The sequence below is a fragment of the Coenobita brevimanus genome, chromosome 79, assembly GCF_032717465.1.
Source record: "Coenobita brevimanus isolate Jiangsu-jjx chromosome 79, ASM3271746v2, whole genome shotgun sequence".
NCBI classification, from domain to species: Eukaryota; Metazoa; Arthropoda; class Malacostraca; order Decapoda; family Coenobitidae; genus Coenobita; species Coenobita brevimanus.
Genome location: NC_137032.1, coordinates 29,162,715 through 29,168,178, shown reverse-complemented (window position 1 = coordinate 29,168,178; position 5,464 = coordinate 29,162,715).

Sequence of the window (5,464 nt, the reverse complement as noted above, 5' to 3'; positions counted from 1 at the left end):
TGACTGTTTCATGATTCCTTATTTCTATTACCCAACCATACTAGGGATGTGTGTGTGTGTGTGTGTGTGTGTGTGTGTGTGTGTGTGTGTGTGTGTGTGTATTTAACCTCTCCAATGCCCACCCTCACCCATCCATCATACAGAACCTTTCACCCTCCCTGGAAGCCTAGTCTTCAAATATTCTGTGTGACTGGAACTGTCACCCACCCAAAGGGACTTAACTCCCACCCAACGGGACTTAACTCCTTAACACTTCTTTTTATAAATTACTTTATTAATTTGTTGCTCGCTTGAGTGTAGTGCCCGGAAGTGATAATGAGTTGTATCTTGTTTATTTTACAACCAAAAGTTCGGTTGAGAGAGTGTGGCCGAGGTATGGCTGTTTGCATGCAAATGTGATCAGAATGTAGAGTAAGTGACCTAGTTGCTAAGTCATTTTTTTCTCTACTGTAATTTATTAATATTAAGTCTCTTTATAATATAAAATTCGAGCTGGTAGGAATATGTGCCTATGGTCAAGTAATCCAGCATAATGAACGCATGCACAAAATGATGTAAGGCACGATGATTTCCAGTGTTTTTTTTCGATGCAAGTGTATTGAGAGAGGTTGTGGAGAGTGATTACTGTAATTAGGGAATGTCATTTTTTCCGGGTAATCAATTGTAAGGGAAAAGGCATCACATTGAGTCTATCACGAGTCTATATTAATGAAAATTTTAAACTGTGTAAGCCGTCATCTCCCCCCCCCCCCCGTCCACCACGCAAGACTGGCGTGTTACTCGCTCACCGACCGTGAAAGGTGGCGGATGGTCGGTAGTGTCGCCATCCTCTCCCCCCTCTCCAAGGAATTTTGTAATTTGATAATAATGATGTTTGATATGATAAAACGGGAATAAGTGATACCCACTAGTGATAATAGTGACGAAAATAGAGAAATAGACTCGGGTCAGTTTCAAGTGTTGTCGTTCCTCAGGAAATGTTTGATCACGCGAAGTGCCGTCATCGGCTTCATTTGAAAAGCGAGTCCTGAGTCCCGCTCACCACTCTTGTATTCTGTGAGCTGGACAGTGAGGTATTTCCCCTACATTTGTGTACTCTACTTTATATTATTATTTAGTGTGTAACTGGAATACGAGAATGCTAGCTACAAAGTTCTGTCTAAACCTCAGGTAAATGTGTGATTTTTGTAGGCCAAATATCAGGTGCCTTGTGACTGTAAATTGTTTATTAATGTGTTGGGATGACTTTGCAGTTCAGTACTAATTAGGGCAATGTTAGTTGTGAGTTGATGTTCACGTAGTTACTTTGTGAGGCACAATGATATCGATGCAATGATGTTTTTCATGGTTAGTTAGGTTATTCATGCTTATTTGTTATAGTACTTTTCTTCTATGTTATTCCTACAACAAGTATTATTTTGAGCAGACCTATATGTCTGTAGTGCCATGTGTTATTCTGTTTCTAATTAAAATGCCGAGTGTTGTAACTCACGTTTCATTATGAGACTTTCTTGATCATGTGAAGGGATTACTTGCATTAGGGAGAATAGTTATTCATTGTACACATTAATTTCTAGCGAGTCTCAGTGAGTGAGTCAAGGTCCCAGTGTGGAGGTCAAGGTTCCACTGTGGAAGTCAAGGTCAAGAAGATCAGAAGACTGGACCAATGAACTATGAGCTCAGAGGGTCGATTATGGAGAGCCACATTGGACTGGACCTGGGACAAGGGAGCTAAGTTTTGTGGAATTTGATATTAGGGCCATATATTTGTTGAATAACGTGCCAACTGATTCAGTGTTATTCTGTAAGGCCAGTAGATGGGAAGATTTTTACTTTTTTTTTTTTTTTTGGTCTTGTTAATACACATATCCTCCCACTCGAACTTTATTGTTTGTATAACCCTTGAGAACTGGTTTACCTAGCAGCTTGTTAATGTGTAAGCTAAGAGCATTTTGGGAAATCGCGAAGGTCTGGCTTGGGTTGGCTGAGTTGGAGACTGACCCCATCATTTTGGCATGCTACCACTCGTAACTTGACCACTTGAAAATAATAAACGCAACCGAAGAGGCCGCTATTGGGAGAGAGTCTCCGTCAATCTGAGTTTCCGACAGTTCTAGCACACAGTGGTCATCTTTAGTGACTTGATTTCTGCCCCTTTTGACCAAGTAAAAGTCTGGATCGCAGAGCGTACTAGTACATAAGTGACTTACACGTCACCACAAACCCAATCTGCACAATCTCTGACCTTTCTAAACACCGACTGCCCTCTGTAGACCACAAACCCTCTTTTCTCTCTACACCCCCCCTGCTCTCTCTACACACTCCTTGTCCTCTCTACACACCCTCGTCCGCTTAACACATGCACTTTCTGTCCTCTCTACACACCCTCTGTCCTCTCCACTCACCCCTTGCCCTCTTCATGCACCTTCTTCTCTCTCTACACACCCTCCACGCACTATGTACATTCTCTTCCTTCTCTACAAACCTTCTACCCACTTTATACATCCCCTGCCGTCTCTAAACATCCCCTGCCCTCTCTACACACACTGTATTCATTGCACACCCTGTGCTGTCCGTACACACCCTCTGCCCCCTTTCTACACACCCTCTGCCCTCTCTCTATACATCATGTGTCCCCTCTCCACACACTCTGTCCCCTCTCTGCATACTGTCTGTCCCCTTTCTACACACCCTCTGCCCTTTACATATCTCCACCTTCTTCAGTCCTGTAAGTGTATGTGGTTCAATAAAGCGGCGATTCCCTATACCAACAAAGAAATAAGCACTCTACCGCAAGAATGAAAAAATATGAAATAACTCCTGTCAAGACGGAAGCCAAAAATTTATGACTGTGTATGTGTGTGTGTGTGTGTGTGTGTGTGTGTGTGTGTGTGTGTGTGAGAGAGAGAGAGAGAGGATAAAATAAAAAGTTTACACTAATGACAGTTGGTTAAATGAGGGCCATTATGCCGGATATATACTTAATGCTGATTGCCCCAGTCTTCCCTTACAGTATGGCCTGCAATAGTTGACGTTAAAGCCAGATCCCCAACTGTAGGTCTGGATAACAGGGACAAACTGGAAATAAACTTTGAGAGTCTAATCGGCCCAAGAATCAAACTTGGGTGCTCCCGTCTGCAAGCTGGTTTTGTAAACATTGTTCCACAGGTTTCTCTTCAAAATAAGTAATAACTAACTGGAAGGATTATGAGGTTATACGAAAAGCAATTTTATACTCTGTTTATTTAAACTTACTGGATAACTGTCAAATCTTCATCTTCAACGTAAAACTATAACAATTTATTAGAACTGCAATGTGGTCCTGATCGTGGAGAAGTGCTACGAAAAGGATATAAAGCTGTAGTGTTATCTTATTCTGCCACTGGACTAAGGAAAATATGCTATAAACGGCTGAAAATCTCGGGGGAGTTAAGGTGAACGAATTTTAGGAGAGTTGATGAATCCTACCATTCCTGCTCCAGTCCCAAATCCATCTCTCTGACAGTCAAGAAGCAGAAGACTTTAGATTAATGCCTAGCAACTGCGTGACGGTGATGAAGGCAGACAATCAAGTCATACTGTCAGTCATTCCACTTAATTTAATGCACAACAACGGAAATTAAATCCATGTCCCTTCTTTACTACTGGGTAAGCATGAATTTAGGGGAAGCAAATTTTGTCCAACCGTTTGACCAGCCAGGGACTCGGACTTGGGTTTATCCGGTTCTGCTAACCATTACATCACCGACTTCCCTGTTGATACTAGATAAGAGTGTTTAAACATTGCTTATCTACCATTTTTTTTATGTGTCCGACTCTGGGCAAAGGCTTCAGGACCTATATCTCGGGGGCAGTAGCCTATCCCATGGCCCAGTAGTCCTCCTACACCTCCACATGTCACCATTTCGGCGCTAACACCCACCGTCCATATTGAATACATGCTAGGGCTGTCTCATACAGGACTGGTGTATTGGTATTAGCGGGGGTACTTTTATGAAATGTCGGCGGGTCATTTGGTAGATCAGGAAAGTCTGCTTTTTTATGAAAGTCAAATCCTTAACCTGTTCCCTGCCCCAGCCGGGATTCGAACCTGGGTCCATCGGGACAGAAGGCCGCCTCTCTACCGATTCAGCCACCGCCTCCTGTCTAGTATATATTGGTTAGAACTTGTGGTTGAGAATACAGTACCAGTTGCTAAAGTGCCAGAAATAGTCCTCATTAAAAAAAAAATAATAATAATAATAACAGTCTTAAGTCATGCTCTCGTCATTTGTAGAGGTCGTTCTGAATCTTTAGTTTTGGTTGTGGAAGATGATTAGTAAAGAAGTATTAACAAAAACAAAATTTATGCATTGTCATTCACTGTAAAATCGGTGTAATAGTCAACTTGCCTTTTTCTTGATATTAGGTAGAAGTTAACGTTTTCATGATCGCATCTTCTCTAGTATTCTATTCCAGGTAAACGCTAGACGATAACATTCAACTGAAAAATGAGCCATTGGTTTGTTAGTGTTAAAATAAGACGCAACCCACGAAAAGGTAAAATAGTCTATCTATCTATCTATATACCTAGGCTGCTTCCCCCAAGGAAAGGGAGGTAGCCGAGACAGGATGACTCACTCTCCATTTACTCATCCATTCAAACACATTCATTCGCATCTTAGCCCCAAAGGGGAGAACGGACAGATCCTCACCGCACCACACCGCACAAGGGTCAACTGGGCAATGCAATCAGTGACATCCGCAGCAGGGCCCGACAGCAGAACTGGTTTACCCCTGCCACATCATAACAGACCCATCCCCTTACCCGCACCTGACCTGACTAGCTGATCAGACCAAATGCGGGAGAATATCCCCTCAGGGCTGCGTCATCACTTATTCATTCACAATTTCTCTCCATTTATTTCTGTCACGCACAGCCACTCTTCCTTGCTCAACAGACATCCCTCTCGCATCCAGCGCTCTCTTCACACTGTCAATCCATCCTATTTGTGGTCTTCCTCTCAGCCTTACACCTCTCACATCAGATCTAGTTATCTTTTTCACCAATCGCTCATTATCCATTCTCTCCATATGCCCAAACCATTGCAACACCCTCTGCTCAACTCTGCCAGCCATCTCCCGAACAACTCCAGTTCTCCTTCGCACTTCATCATTTCGCACCCGATCCATACGCGTCACTCCACACATACTCCTCAGACATCTCATCTCCATTACATTCAAACTTTTCCTCTCTGCTACACCCATATTCCATGTTTCAGCCCCATATAATGCAGTCGGTACCACAACACCCTCATACAGCCTTCTCTTTACATCCATTCTAAGCGAACGACATTTAAACACTTTTTTCATTCCACACTCATTATGCACAAAACCATAGTCTGTTCCCTTTCTATACACCCTTTGTGTCCTCTTTACATACCCTTTGTTCCCACTCTACACACCCTCTGTTCCCACTCTACAC